We start from the raw sequence: 15,808 nt of genomic DNA, 5'->3' as shown, positions 1-15,808 counted from the left end.
AAAGTAGGCTTTCTGGGCCTCTCCACACAAAAAAGGGGCGAGAATGCTGGCCCACTGCTCCTGGGGCCACGCTTCACGCTGGGTAGTCCTTTCGAATGAGAGGAGATCTGCTTCTACATCATCTCTTGACGTCATCTTTTGCAAACAACCAGTGGCCCTCAGGGTTCGCGTCCCGTCGGACCCCTGGGCCTGGTGGCCTCCTGCTGGCCTGCTGTGGCTTGTACCAGAGCTCTTACCACCTCCTCCATTGTGGTATAAAGCAAACAAACCAAACAAAAACCAAAACAAAAAAAAATCTAAAACACCAGTGCCCTTTTTTTTAAATCTCTTTTTTCCACCACGCTGTGAATGAAGTCCCACTCCTGACACCAGTTGTGACAAAGGTCTGTCCTTGCCTCCATGGGTCCCGCGTATCCTAGCGGATTTCGCTAGTCTCAGAGGCTCACTGTAACCCTCCATGTAACCCTTCTTTCTTTAGAGTCAAGGGTCACAGTCTACTGAGCCATTTTCATCATGAGCCAGCGAGGAGGTGAGGAGGTTATTCTTCCTTGAACAGCCTCTGTTGTCTCCCAGTCTCAGTGATTAAACAGGGGGCAAAGGTGGGGGGGAGGGGCCCGGGCCCACCCTCTACTCCAGGCTCAACATAGCATTCTCTCTGCCTTCTGGAAAGTTCTGAATTGGCCCCAAGTGTCTTAATTGACCTGGAGCAGCTTTCATTTCACTTAACCTGATATCAGGGATTTGTTTAGCCTGGAGCTAATATATCTATCTCCCACTACTTTTCTATAGCCATCTGGCCTTGCCCCGTCTCACTAGAAATACTATTTTTAATCCCTTCTTAAAATTAATAAACTGTCTGTTGCTTTGCAGCAAATTCAACATGTGTAGAGTGGGATGGTTAGAGGATTGACAAATTTCTTATTAATGTGTTAGGCAAGAGTTGTCAATGAATCATGATACTTGGAAAGTTGGTTACTTATTGCTCTGAGTTTGTTCACTGGAAAAAACAATATAGTAATTGTGTGGTAAGAGTAACAAAGAGGTTTATCTATGAATAAGCTCCAGTCTGATATGTTCTGGTGGCACACTTTAAAGGTCAGAGTCAGTTTAATGTTTAACTCTTCCTTTTCTAGCTATTTGGGAGCCAAAGAACTTAATAAATATGAAACTTACCAAGAAATATCTGGAAGATTTGGCATCATATAATGAAAGAAGTATTGATTATTAATGTTGACTGTTCTCACATTTAATAGTGCAAAAATTTTGATGAACTTTAATGAAATAATCTGAATATTTAGCCTTATGTAAGAATTCCCGTTACTCTTCATCTCCACCCTTGCATTAATGACTATTTTGGGGTTACTACCTTGATACTTACTAATGCCTGATTTCTCTCTCCTCAGGCATTTTTGATGTGATTATCATTTGCAGCTGTGGCTATAGGTAGTATTTTAAAATCTGTTTTTTTTAATTTTTTCTATTTTTGAAGACTGGCAACAGATACATCATTAAACATTTTTGTATTCTAAAATGGTAACACAGGTGATGGAACTTGGCTTTGTTCCAAGAAGACAGAGTTTAGTGCGCTGCTGTGATTCTTGTTGGCTTTCTTTTTTAGTGGTTTCTGAAATAGGAAGAGTTCTTCATTGTTTAGGTTTTCATGTTAAATGACCTTGTGGGATAACTGAATTTAAGAGTAAGGGAGGCTTCTGGGAGACTGTCTTGTCCTGTCCTTGATCCCTCATCTCTAAGCCAATTGGAACAAATTTTCTGGGAGCTAAATCCTGGTTTCATTGAAATCCCTTGTCCATCAGTAGCTGATAGCCAAGGTGGTCAGGGGCGCAACCCCATGCTCTAGGTTTCCCTAAGTTTTGGACTGCCAGAAGCTCAGATTAGATGGATGGATGGATCACTTGATGATTGCCCTGTTCTGTTCATTCCCTCATCTGGCACTGTCAAGACAAGATATTGGGCTAGATGGACCATTGGTCTCACCCTTTATGGCTATTCTTATGTTCATGGTAAAACTCCCACTGTCTCCTGTGTAACTAGGTTTTGGCCTTAAATAAGAGAGAATCTTCTAGTTTACGGAGAAAGCTGATTTGCCAGATACAAGTGTATTGAAGCCCATGTGACCACGATGAACTTAGTCATTTAAAATTCTCTGACAAAAAGCTGTATGGTACAGTTAAGGCTGAGTACCTTGCCCTTTAAAATGACATTCATATAATGTCACTTAAGAAACATTTATTGTAAATTCTGAAAACTAAGTAAATTCTTATTTTTAATTTCCTATCACTTAACAGTAATCCTGCTTCCTTGTTTTCACTCACCCTCCACTAAGCCCTTACCCTTCAGTATTAGAAATGTAAGTATAATCACTGTATAATATATTAATTTGAACAATATGCTTCTCAATTGTATGATGACAGAATATGCACATGTGTGTCTTGGGCAAGTCATTTTGCTTCTGGATGGCTGTTTTCTTTTCTACTCTGTGTGTGTCTTGCTTATTGTAAGCTCCTTGTGGCACAGATTGTCTGTCTCTTTCTGATCTTAATTGGGCCCTCTTGATACTCCCATAATACAAGTAATTCTTCTTTTCCAACCTACATAAGCTATACCATGAGGCTGTCTGCTACATATTGGGAAGTTGCCAAGGCATTTTCTTCTAAAAGTTGTTAAGGCAAAGTTACAATAAAACATTAACATACTATATTGTACATAATTCATTACTTATTCAGGATCGGATTAAAATTCAAAGAACCTGGATAAGGACTTTGGCTTGCTGGCTGGGGAGCTGTCCTCCTCTGAGTATGCTAAAAAGGGTGATACCAGACTTCTTTTTAGTACTTCTCTTTGTGTACGTACTTGGTGAGAGAGCTTTTCCATTGCAAGGACAGTCCATATTCTCCTATCTCACAATTCCATAGGAGAAATCTCATTCTTCCAATAACATGCAGCATTTTTGAATCTTTTTTTAATAATTTCCTCCCAAAATTGTGTAATTCCTGGACACACCCACCACATGTGCAATTATGTTCCCATTTCTCTCAACCCCTCCAACAGAATGCATCTCTAGTAGCAAAAAAGATGATGGAGCTTAATTGGAGTCAAATGGCATCTAGACAGCAATTTTATTAAAAAAAAAAGTTTCTATGAGCTACACAAATTAAAGATGTATACCCTTTTTCCCACATAGTGATCCACTCATCCAGGTCAGTTTCTTTAACCAAATCCCTCTTCCATCTTTTCATTTGGGTTATTTTCTCATCAATATCTTTTCAATCAAAATTACTTATATAGTAGAGATTAAGCTTTTTGTTCTAGCTTGCTCCTGGGTCAACTGCTCAAATGTGATTAAAAGTCTAGATAGTCAATCTTGTATCCAGATTTCACAATAAAATGTTTGACCTGTAAATATTGAAAATATGGAATCTTTATATTATTTACAATATTACATATCTTTTGGTATGATTTCAAATCAGGACCCAGGAACAGCTGTCCAAATGGAGTAATCTCAGCTCTTACCCACAATGAGTCATCACTTGGATATTTCCTAGGGATAAATTCCTGATTATTAATGAATGTATCTAAGGGAGAGGGCCTCAGTGACAGGAATTTAAAAAAATTGTCCAGAGCTGGTAAGATGGTCTGGATGAATAGGTGACTTACTTAAAAAAAATAAAAATTTTTTGGTGACCTAAATTTCTTTTTAACTTACTTTCTCTATATAACTATATTTGGGTTCCAGTCTTGTTTGAGTTTTATCCTGTGTTTGGATGGCCTGTTAACCCAATTGATCACATCATTTTAATTCTAAGGAAAAAGTTTAGAAAACCTGAGGTATGAGGAAAGGTTAAAGCAACTGGATATGTTTAGTCTTGAGAGAGGAAGAGTGAGGGGGAACCTGATAAGTCTTCAAATATAGTAAGAGGTTTTATAAAGAGGATGGTGATCAACTTCTTCATATCCTCTGAAGTGAGGACAAGAAGTAATGGGCTTAATCTGCAGCAAGGAAGATTTAAATTTGATATTAGGAAGAACTTTCAACAACAATAAGGGAGTTAAGCACCACAACAGACTTCCCAAGAGAAATTATGGAATCCTCTCATTAGAGGTTTTTAAGAATAGTTCGGACAAACACCTTTCAGGAATGGTCTAAGTTTCTTTGGTCTTGCCTGAGCACAGAAGGCTGGACTTGATGACTTCTTGAGGTCCCTTCCAGCCCTACATGTCTATGATTCTATAATAATAAGCCAAATTAGGGTACAATAATCCACCCCACTCTGTAGGCTTAAACAGAACTTTAGAACTCACTCTTTGTTTATCTTTCCATATGAATTTTAATAGCACATTGTGCCATGTTTTTAACTTCATGTCAGGGATACTACCAGGGATGCACTGAAATAAGACGCTATCCTCTCTAGCCAAGATATTTCATATTTGTTCCATTCCTTCAACTCTCTTGTTGTTTTATTCCACAGCAGACGGTAATTTGGCTGTAAAAAGATTTGTTTCTTCACGATATTTATTCCTAACTAGTTTAAAGATTCCTTTGCCCATTCACATTTATTTAGCTGACAAAAGCTCTGTTTGACTCTTTTGGGAATATTAATTCCTAAAATTTCAGATTTATCTTACTTTATTTTGCAGTCTGAAACCTGCCCAAATTCCCAAATCAATTGCTCTATAATTTTTAATGAGGCTTCTGGATCCTGCAACTATAACAAGACATGGTCAGCATACAAAACTATTTTGTGTTTTGATCTTTAAGCAGTTTTGATCTCCTTTACCCAAGTGGATGTTTCTCACATTTATTGTAAATGGCTCATTTGCCAAAGCAAACAGGGATAACGGGCAACCTTGTCTCGTATACCTAGACAAATTAAAAGGAGGGGATTGATGACTGTTAATCCAAGATGACATTTTAGAATGAGCATACAGGCCAGCATGCCCATAGAAAACTCATTTCCAAAGCCAAACCCTACCGAAATCTCTCTGAGGTATTCCCACTCCTGCTGGTCAATGGCTTTTTCAACATCCAGAAAAAGCAGTGCACTGGAAGAATTGATAGAATTAACATTATTGATCGGATTCAGAGTTTTTCTGATATTATCAGATAGATGCCTGCTAACAATGAATCAAGATTGGTCAGGATGAACAAATTTGGGCAAGATGGTGCTCAGTCTATTTGCTAGTACCTATGCATAAATTTTAGCATCCATGTCATTGAAGAAATAGGTCTGTATGATGAACAACTGGTAAGATCTTTTTCTTCAGGAGTGGTCACAATTTTTGCCTTCCTCCATAAATCTGGAATGTTGTTTCCATGCACTATACCATTTAACAATTGGGTTAAAATGGGGATCAACACTTGTTTTAGAGCTCTGTAATGCTCTCAAAATAACCCACTGGTACCTGGAACTTTATTGGATTTTAAATTCTTTATTACAACTTCAACTTCCTCTGCAGCCATTTGCCTATCAAGAGTTGCCAGATCCAGCTCTAGCTCTGAGAGCTGAGGTGGTTTCACACGTCTCAAATATCTATTTATGAGTTCAGGATTTGGATGTTCTGATGTGTACAAAGTATTTGAAAAGCCAAGGCATTTTTCTGATTCTGGGAGCTGTGCCACATAGGACTGGTCTCCAAGTGGTGCAGGGCCGATTGCTGACAACCAGCTGTGTGGTACCAACACAGACCAACTGGGCAGAGGAATAGGAGATGCACTGGGTAAGTTTAATTCTCGTTGGGTTGTCACATGATCTGGTAACTGACCTGAGGCAAGGAGAGGAACAGGTTGTATGATACCTGATAAGGAGGCGGCTGAGCAGAGCTCTTTCACTTACCCTCTCCCTCTTCCCACTCTTCCACAAATACTCTGAGATCTGTATAAAGGGGGTATGGTATAGGCAGGATCTCTGAGTTTTTCAAATGTATGTCAGACTTCCCACTCCTAGAGGGTGAATGATGTAATCACAATGGAGCTTCTAGCCCATATAGGAATCATGGCCAAGGCAGATTAGGCTCTCTGTCTAACAGCATGGTGGTGGAGGAGAGAAGGGTGTTTGCTCTCTGACTGTGTGAAAGGAACACAATGTCAGAGATAACATCACTTCACTTCACCCATAGTGGGAAGTGGTACGATTACATGTTACAATGCATGTCTGGTACCAGGATAAAAAAAAAGACTGATAACCAACCCTTGCTCCCTTAAGGAAGTCTGTGCTTTACTCTGCTGCATTACTTCCTTGCCTTTATTCAGCTATGAAGCAAAGCTTGAAGCACTCTAGTCTTGCACGGTTTTTTTGTAAATTAATTTATTTTATCCAAAATTTATTGACCGTCAGATGGGTGAGGCTACAGGGACAGTATGAAAGTCATGGTTTCCCCTCACGTGCTAGATACGTGTTTAAAGCCTTCTGTTCACTTCTTGATACTTAATGTTGCTCTGTGGCTGAATCCCATGCTCTTGAACCATCTGTATTTGTCTGTGCAGCCAACTGCGCAGGTAGTCCCACCCATCTCAGACACACTTTAGTTTAGTCCTGCTTTTGTCTGAAGGAGCATCCTTCTGTAAGCCTTGCCTGTCCTCCAGTGGGCTGGCAAGAACACAGCTGAGCAGCCAACACACAGAACTACAGTCTGAGCACGGCTGAATACAGTGATGATTTTCTAGCAACTTGGATACTTCACATCCATGAAATAGGAGTTTGGACTCTGGACCAGACGCCACTTCTTGTGTTTCCGTTTCTCCTCAAGGGAGGGATGCAGCAGGTCTTTTGACAGAGGCATGTTCGCGTGGAGGCAGCACAGTTCGTAGGCAAATAAATTTGTCATGGCACTTTGAGAGATCATGGGCTCTGTGTTGTTACTGTCTGTCTGTAATTGTTAGCTTTTGGATATTATTATCAAGGCTTAACAAAGGGGGAAGAATTTGGAGTGGGTGTGAAGTTTTCTCTGGAAGAATAGTAAAACAACAAACGTTAGGTAGGAAAGGGGAGAGATGATAGGCCAGGAAATTGTTGCATTCTAGGCTAGTTTTCCCCTGGCCTAAGTTCTGGGCAACTTACTAACTACCTAGGAAATAGATGGTGATCATAGATAAGGGAACGAGGGCTGTCAGGTGATTAAAAAAATAATTGCGATTAATTGTGCGATTTAAGCAATAATAGAATACCATTTATTTGAATATTTCTGGATGTTTATTACATTTTCCAAATATATTTTAATTTTAAACAGAATACAAAGTATACAGTGCTCACTTTATATTTTTATTACAAATATTTGCACTGTATAAAACAAAATAAATAGTATTTTTCAATTCACCTCATGCAAGTACTGTAGTGCAATCTCTTTATCGTGAAAGTTGAACTTACAAATGTAGAATTATGTACAAAAAAAACTGCATTCAAAATAAAACAATGAGCCTACAAGTCCAGTCAATCCTATTTTTTCTTCAGCCAATTGCCCAGACAAACAAGATTGTTTACTTTTGCAGGAGATAACGCTGCCCGTTTCTTGTTCATAATGTCACCTGAAAGAGAGAGCGCGCATTCTCATGGCGCTGTTATAGCTGGCGTTGCAGGGTATTTACATGCCAGATGTGCTAAAGATTCATATGTCCCTTCATGCTTCAACCACCATTCCAGAGGACATGCATCCATGCTGATGATGGGTTCTGCTTGATAACAATCCAAAGCAGTGCAGACCAACACGTTCATTTTTATTATCTGAGTCAGATGACACCAGCAGAAGGTTGATTTCTTTTTTGATGGTTTGAGTTCTGTAGTTTTTGCATCGGAGTTGCTCTTTTAAGACTTCTGAAAGCATGCTCCACACTTTGTCCCTCTCAGATTTTGGAAGTCACTTCAGATTCTTAAACCTTGGGTCGAATGCTGTAGCTATCTTTAGAAATCTCACATTGGTACCTTCTTTGCATTTTGTCAAATCTGCAGCAAAAGTGTTCTTAAAATGAACAACATGTGCTGAGTCATCATCAGAGACTGCTATAACATGAAATATATGGCAGAATGCGGGTAAAACAGAGCTGGAGACATACAATTCTCCCCCCAAGGAGTCCAGTCATAAATTTAATTAACGCATTATCTTTTTAACAAGTGTCATCAGCATGGAAGCAAGTCCTCTGGAATGGTGGTTGAAGAATGAAGGGGCATATGAATGTTTAGCATAGCTGGCACGTAAATATCTTGCAATGCCGGCTACAAAAGTGCCATGTGAATGCCTGTTCTTACTTTCTGGTGACACTGTAAATAAGAAGTGGGCAGCATTATCTCCCATAAATGTAAAAAAAACTTGTTTGTCTTGGCGGTTCGCTGAACGGGAAGTAGGACTCGGTGGACTTGTAGGCTCTAAAATTTTGCATTGTTTTGTTTTTGAGTGCAGTTAGGTAACCAAAAAAATCTACATGTGTAAATTGCACTTTCACAATAAAGAGATTGCACTTCAGTACTTGTATGAGGTGAACTGAAAAATACAATTTCTTTTATCATTTTTAGAGTGCAAATATTTGTAATAAAAATAATATAAAGTGATCTGTGTACACTTTGTATTCTGTGTTGTAATTAAAATCTATATATTTGAAAATGTAGAAAAACATTTATTAATCTTCAATTAGTATTCTGTTTAACAGTGTGATTGAAGCTGCGATTAATCGTGTTTAATTACTGTTAATTTTTTTGAGTTAATTGTGCGAGTTAACTGCGATTAAATCGACAGCCCTAAAGGCAACCCATGAGTTTTTGCTTTTGGGGTTTAGTTTTACTTGCCAGACTTAGAGGAATTTTTTGTACACCTTCTTTCTGATTTGTTGTGTTCGATCTTTCTGTGTGGCTCAACAGGTTTTGTTTGGTGTATGAGTGGCAGGAGCAGAACTTTAACCACAGTAGTAGCCCCTTAATCACTAGCGGGTGTGGAGAAGGAGTTTGCTGATGTATTCCCCTTTAATGTATTTATTGAAAGATAGCAACCAAAATATTCTCAGGCTTTCGATCAGAATATTTGTGAACCTATGTATCTAAGAGTATATTTAAAAAAACTCATTAATGTAAAGTGGCATAATGTTCAAAATAGTTTAACTTTCTTCCAAAGCAAGAATGTGGAAAATTCTCAAAATGACCTTAAGGTTAGTGGTGGGTGGGTGGAGTTTTATTAATTTATTTATTTTTTGGCAATAGCTTGAATTTTTGTAATTTACTTCACAAAGTTTTCATTTCAAAAAGATCTTTTGAAAGACTCTTCTCCTTTTCCATTGAGATTGGCACTTTAGTGCAACAAGAGAAAAGGAATGTGGAACAGACCGCTTTGCTAAATAAAGGTCAAGTACAGCTTGCATCTGTAGCCTTTCTTTATTCTCTGTCAATAGGCTAGAGTTATATATACAAGGTTCTAGGTGGAGGGATGTCAAAACAAAAACAAACAGAAAAACTAACCTCGCAGCAGGCTTTTAGACTTAGCAAAAGCAAAGATGCTGTGTGGGGACAAACTGAGAACCACAGACTATGGAACCTAGAGGAAGCGTGAATTCAAATGCAAGTGAATCAACACTGCTGCTTCCATGCAAGCTTTCCTTGTGTTCTGCAGACAGCTGTCTTCATGCTTACAACGGTGCCTAAAGTATAGTTATACTTAGCACATATACAGCACTTTCCACCCATAGATCCGTTTGATGCAAAGGTGGCAAAGCTCATTTTATTAATGAGAAAACTGAAGCACAATCGCACAGCAGAGAAGAGAGAACAGAAGAGAGAGCGAGACTCGAGTTCTGTTGATTGTATTTTTTTAATTTGCATTAGCTGTGGCATATGTGTATCTGAACACAGAAGCTGCATGTGTATGTTTTGTGTAATATAGTGTGGCTGGATGATCGGTATTGACCAATAGATTGTTAGACTCAATGCATCAATTCTGAGCATAGATGTCAGGGAAAAACTTTTTAATTTGGGAAAACAAGATCAGATAATTAACAAACCAGGGTGAAATCCTTGCCCCATTGAAGCTAATAGAATAATTGAGTTAAATGTGGCCAGGATTTCACCCTAGATCTCTTCATTGGTAGCTGGTTTGAATATAGACTAAGATGGTAAAAGTTGCCTGGCTGGTAGAAATGAGACCAAGATGGCCCCACCAACTTGTGAACATATTGACTCCCCAGCCTATCTCAGTCCTGACTAACAATGGCTCTTGTTCACATTCCTGTTGCAGGACTGTCAATATTGCTTTGAAGCTTGTGTGATGTGGATCGGTGTCTACAATGAACTACGAGTTTGGAACCATGACACTTACTAGTTGCAATCAATGTAAAGATTTGAATATGAGTTTTAGAGGTGAATGGCTAGTTGAGTTAAAATTCTGCATCACTTTAGTCGTTAGAATGTTTGTATGACTCCTTCTTGATAGAGCGGGGCAGGTCTTTAGACTTACAAATAACCTCTCCACAGTAAGTTAAAAACTTAAACCTACAAATACTTTTTTGTGTTGTTTTTGGCTAATCTTAATACAGGCAGTAGGAGCAGAATAGCTTCTTTTTTTTTTTCTGAAGCATAAGGGGAACCCATGAAGTAGCAGCCTTTGTTTAGTTCCTGCCAGTGTCAATTACTTAAATTTGCATCCTTTCATTTAGTCTGGTTGAAAAACTATGGAAAGTCTATAGATTATAAAAGTGTATAATTGTATCCATTAATTTAGTGTATTTCAGGATGGAGGAGAAAAGTTGCTTGTCTTAGTTCTAAATTGATTTTCTGTTGCTATTTCATATTTGTACCATTGATTTTTGCAATATGGATATTCATTGGATAGTTCTGCAAATTAAAAAAAAAAACTCACTGATATGCCTGTCCCTGGAATCTACTGACTGATTTTCATCTAGTGACTTTTTCTGTTGCACAACAGTCATTTACTTGATAATACCATAAATTAATGTGACACCGACCCATACAGGAGCCTCGGCAGTGGGGATCAAAACTGGAACCTTTCAAGCTTAATCATAAACTCGCAGGACTGGAAGGGACCTCGAGAGGTCATCTAGTCCATTCCCCTCTTGGCAGGACTAAGTATTATCTAGACTATCCCTGACAGGTGTTTGTCAAACCTGCACTTAAAAAATCTCCAAAGATGGAGATTCCACAGCCTCCCTATGCAATATATTCCAGTGCTTAACCACCCTGACAGTAAGGAAGTTTTTCCTAATGTCCAACCTAAACCTCCCTTGCTGCAATTTAAGCCCGTTGCTTCTTAATCCTATCCTCAGAGGTTAAAGAACAATTTACCATCCTCCTCCTTGTAATAACCTTTTATGTACTTGAAAACTGTTGCCACATTTCCCCTCAGTCTTCTCTTCTCCAGACTAAACAAACCCAATTTTTTTTCAACCTTCCCTTCTAGGTCATGTTGTCTAGACCTTTAATCATGTTTGTTGCTCTTCTCTGGACTGTTTCCAATTTATCCACAGTTTTCCTGAAATGTGGCATCCAAAACTGGACGCAATAGTTCAGTTAAAAGAAAAGGAGTACTTGTGGCATCTTAGAGACTAACAAATTTATTAGAGCATAAGCTTTCGTGAGCTACAGCTCACTGCATCCGATGAAGTGAGCTGTAGCTCACGAAAGCTTATGCTCTAATAAATTTGTTAGTCTCTAAGGTGGCACAAGTACTCCTTTTCTTTTTGCGAATACAGACTAACACGGCTGCTACTCTGAAATAGTTCAGTTGAGGCCTAATCAGCATGGTATAGAGCGGATGAATTACTACTTGTGTCTTGCTTACAATACTCCTACTAATACACCAGACCCTCGCTAGCACATGTGTCTATATAACACCAATTCGGATATAATGCGGTTGTGGCCATGGATCCCAAATTTAAGTACAGTAAAATTTTTTTGTTTTAAGTGACCTTGGTGTTCATTACCTTATCATTCATGCAAGATCGTTGGACATATATACTGTATCACAGTCTGACAAGGAATTCGACTTAGAGGGATTTACAGAGGAGGAAGTTGGAAGAACAGACAGGGAGTGGATGCAGGAGCTGTTCCAGCAACTGTTCAGACTCGGGGTAACTGTTCTGCCACAAAATATTAAGTACAGGATAAGAGGCGATGATGAAGCAGAAGAATTTTGTCCCGTTGCTGAAAGTCTAACGGATGACCAAATTCTTCTGGCAGTATGAGCAAACAACATTCCAGAAGCTGAATAATTGGCCTTGGCCATGGAAGAAGAGGAGGAAGATGAGGTGGACATCATTCCAGTGTCATCTGCGACCGTAGCCAGCTTAGACTGCTTTGAGATGGTTTGAGACGCAAGACGTTGAGCCTATAAAAATTATGCAGCTACATGGTCTTTTGCAGTTTGCTAAGTGGAAGCAGCACAGCAGCAAGAAGCAAAAGTAACTCACTGACTTTTTAAAGAAAAACTAGACTAGTTTATTGTAATGTCTACTTTAAATATCTAATAAAGCAACACTTTTTTTCTCCTTTATTGTTTCCTTCAAGTAGGAGTTTATTTTCTAAGGTTTTCTATACTTTATGGATGTGAAGATAATTAGCACTACAAAAATTTCTATATACATATTTATATATACAGTGTATATAAATTTCTCTATGGCATTCCATACATGAAGACGGAAGTTTTTCTATGGCATTCCATATGCGAAGACGGAAGTTCATGATGCCTGAAAGCACATAAAGCATTAAACCAAATTCATTAAAATCGCTTCCATTTCAAAATGCAATTTCCACTGACGCCCGCGGTGAGTACTGTATCTTATAGACTCATTTTTCGCGACAGTTCCGAGTTTTGATGCTATCATTAGCCTGTTATAATCTGCAAATACGCAACTATATATACCTGTACTGAAATTTCAGTCAGAAAAATATAATTTCATTTTAACGCGGTCCCTGCTATAGCGCAGTACTTGGCATGGGTCCCAAATCCCGCATTCTAGCGAGGGTATATCCCAGAATGATGTTCTTTGGGTTTTTTTTTTTTTGAACAGTGTTACACTACTGACTCATATTTAGCTTGTGGTCCACTATGACCCCCAGATTACTTTCTACTGCACTCCTTCCTAGGCAGTCATTTCCCATTTTGTATGTGTGCTACTGATTGTTCCTTCCTAAATGGAGTACTTTGCATTTGTCCTTACTGAATTTCATCCTATTTACTTCAGACCACTTCTCCAGATTGTCCAGATCATTTTGAATTTTAATCCTGTCCTCCAAAGCACTTGCAACCCTTCCCATCTTGGTATCATCTGAAACTTTATATGTGTACTCTCTATGCCATTATTTAAATAATTGATGAAGATATTGAACAGAACCAGACCCAGAACTGATGGCTGCAGTACCCCACTTGTTATGCCCTTCCAGCCTGACTGTGAACCACTGATAACTACTCTCTGCAAATGGTTTTGCAACTAGTTATGCACCCACCTTATAGTAGCTCAGTCCAGGTTGTATTTCCCTTGTTTGTTTAATGCATGAGCTTCATCTACTGCATCAGCTAAAAGACACCTATGTCTTAGTGAAGGCTGGAGGAGGCTCATCAATCTCTAGGGGGCCTAGCCACCGCTAGAGGGGAACAGAGTGCCATTCCGAGCAAGCAGAGGTACATTAATTAATTTTATTGAATGTCAAATCTGAAACTAAAACAAAGTCTGCACATAACCTCTCTGTGCCTTGGCAATAATTGCACTTAAAATAGCCTCCAAAAGCATTAATAACCCCTATTGCTGTTCAAAATGTTTGTCGAATAGTGTGAAGCAGGTTTCAAGCAAAGAGAAATACAATATTGTTGTGGAATTGTTCAGACAAGGTTATCTCCATCTTTGTCAGCAATTGACCATTTTCAAACCCAGATAAAGTGGATTCTGGAGTGTCATTCTTAATCCCTATTACTGTCAACAGTAGATCCTTTTTTTCCCCCCCTGTGTAGAAAGGATTAAAGGTGGAGATTCTCAGCAAGTGTAAATCAGCATCGCTCCATTGAAGTCAGTGGAACACTCTGTGAGTTTACATCAGTTGAGAATCTGACTCATCCCTTTTTGTTCAGAAAGGAGCAGCCACATATTTGCATGGCTATGGTGTAGCTGTAGTGGCGAGTAGAATGGCTTTGCATCTTGAACAGTCTATTACAAGTCTTCTTTCTTCTTTGTTCAGCAAACCCATTAGAAAATGTGCCAGACCTCATGGAATTGAGATGCTCAGCATACCTTCTGCAATGGGGGCTGAAAATGATTTGGCCTTACCTAGGTTTGTGACAAAAATTTTTTTAACTGTTAACAATGGTTTCTCTCCTTATACATGTTGTCAACAATAGGTCATTTTTCCCAGTTGACATAGACACTAAATTGCTACTTAATCTCAACTTTTTCTTTAAACTGCCTTACTCTCGTCCCCTCTGGTGATGCAGCCTTATTGGCTGATTGAGTTTTAAAAAATATCTTCCTCGCATGGTAGGTTTCGTTTAGATGAGGGCTTGCACACACACATGCTGCTTTTAATGTACAAGAATATGTTGAGGTGGGTTTGGGAGAGGTTACTCTACCGCTGATATGCCACCTGGAAAGTCCTGACTAGTACCAATAACATACCTTAGGGCATGCCTACGCTATAGTTTAAAAACCCACAGCTGGCTCATGTCTGCTGACTCTTGCTTGGGTTAAGGGGCTGTTTAATTGCAGTGTAGACATTCGGGCTTCAGTTCTAGGACTCTGTGAAGTGGGAGGGTCCCAGAGCTCAGATTGCAGTCCAAGCCCAAACGTCTACACTTCAATTAAACTGCTCCTTTGCCTGAGCTCTGCAAGCCTGAGTCAGCTGGCACAGGCCAGGCTTAAGTGTCTAATTGCAGTGTAGATATACCCTTAGAGCTCTGCGTATGAACCATGATAAAGCATTTATTTTGGAAGGTAATTGCTTTATTCTGGTATTGTAGAACTTTGTGTGTGTCAAGGGGTTCAAGTTAATAGATCTTCGTGAAAGATCAGATTCTGTGCAGGTTTTCAGAGTTAAATAATTGCATAATGAAGCTCACTGAGTGTCAAAAAAATCTTTCTCCATTTCCCCTACACCCGTGAATGTGGTTTCATGGTTCTTTTGATTTGGTTCTCAGCTGTAGTTTCTATAATGTCCAAATCTATTTATAGCAATTTATATTTAATAGCTAAATCTATCTAAATTTTGAATTCTTACTCTGGTGTGTTCACTGTAGCTCCAGCGGGCACCGACTTGTTAAGCTGATCTTTGCAAAGTTGACACAGGGAACATGGAGGTCTTGTCCACTAAATGCTGGTGAGTTGGTAGGCTTGAATCTTGTGCATTTGGAAAACAACATACATAAATACAATATTCTGTATAAAGAATTGTGAATCACTGTGAATTTTGGTACCTATTATAGCATTTGATAGATCTCACTGAATATGATTACATACTACTTATGGCCACAAATTATTGCTGTGCAAATTCCAGTTTAGAAATTGATGGTATTCTTACATTCCTATTGCATTTGAACTCTGCACTGTGAGAATCTCACTGTACTGCTAAAGTACTTGGGGTACTAATGTGATACAAGATCACTGTCTGCAGGCTGCTCCTCTATGAAAAAAGGTTTGTTCCGTAATTACTTAGAATTAGGGCTGTCAAGCAATAAAAAAATTAATTGCAATTATTCATGCTGTTAAACAATAATAGAATACCATTTATTTAAATATATTTGGATGTTTTCTACATTTTCAAATATATTGATTTCAATTACAACACAGAATACAAAGTGTATAGTTCTCACTTTATTT

At 38.7% G+C, this 15,808-nt stretch overlaps 1 protein-coding gene and 1 pseudogene across 6 annotated transcripts in view; one reads left to right on the top strand and one right to left on the bottom strand.

The window, feature by feature from the left end:
• The window catches only part of MLLT3 (MLLT3 super elongation complex subunit), a 235,518-nt gene that overhangs the window by 47,858 nt on the left and 171,852 nt on the right, over nucleotides 1–15,808 (top strand). The gene's annotated exons all lie outside the window — the stretch shown is intronic.
• LOC119856240 lies at nucleotides 6,327–6,812 on the bottom strand (annotated as a pseudogene).

This window comes from Dermochelys coriacea, chromosome 5, assembly GCF_009764565.3.
Source record: "Dermochelys coriacea isolate rDerCor1 chromosome 5, rDerCor1.pri.v4, whole genome shotgun sequence".
In the NCBI taxonomy this organism is placed as follows: Eukaryota; Metazoa; Chordata; order Testudines; family Dermochelyidae; genus Dermochelys; species Dermochelys coriacea.
This window is presented reverse-complemented; position numbering and strand designations above follow the sequence as displayed.